This window comes from Myotis davidii, unplaced genomic scaffold, assembly GCF_000327345.1.
Source record: "Myotis davidii unplaced genomic scaffold, ASM32734v1 scaffold914, whole genome shotgun sequence".
Lineage (NCBI taxonomy): Eukaryota > Metazoa > Chordata > Mammalia > Chiroptera > Vespertilionidae > Myotis > Myotis davidii.
The window spans coordinates 956,993-957,488 of record NW_006285484.1 but is presented as its reverse complement, the minus strand read 5'-3'; the positions used below and the strand labels follow the sequence as shown (position 1 = coordinate 957,488).

The 496-nt window shown below is 61.7% G+C and overlaps 1 protein-coding gene across 3 annotated transcripts in view; it reads right to left on the bottom strand.

Moving 5' to 3' along the window:
* Positions 1-496, bottom strand: part of ALS2CR12 (amyotrophic lateral sclerosis 2 chromosome region candidate 12) — a 49,720-nt gene extending 49,224 nt beyond the window's left edge. For 2 of the 3 annotated variants that reach the window (XM_006756247.2, XM_015559138.1), the window contains exon 1: positions 461-496. The gene's annotated coding sequence lies outside the window, so the exon portion shown is untranslated. The other variant, XM_015559139.1, reaches the window with a different exon arrangement.

The following is a 496-nucleotide window of genomic DNA, read 5'->3' as shown; positions in this document are numbered from 1 at the left end:
GAGGAGGCCAGAAAGGAGGCCGGGAGGCTGGGGAAACAGCCAAGGCCTACGGCCAGGCAACAAGGCCGCAGATCTAGCCGTCTGTGCTCCCTTGTGTTTGGGGCCCGACGGGGAGATCTCAGCGGACGGGATGGGGCACCCCAGGCGAGGAGACCGTGCCACCGGGACCAGAACCGCGGGGAGCATCGGAAAGGCGGCGGCAGCATCCTCGCCTGCGCCTCGGGCCTGGGCCCTTCTTGGCGCCGCCCTGGGTCCAGGCGAGGCAGCTTGTCCGCAGTGAGAATCTGGTAAGTATTTGTTGCGGAACTAAGAAACTGGGAGAGTGTAACCCCAGGAACCGGCTCACCAAGGAGAAGCCGATCGTCAGATGAACTGCAAAAATGTAACAGCCATGACAACAGTACAGACAATATTAAACATTAGGACTTAAAAGGGCCGGCAGACCAGCCGCGCCGCTTACGGAGCCTGAAGACACCTCCGCACCCGACGTGGGAGG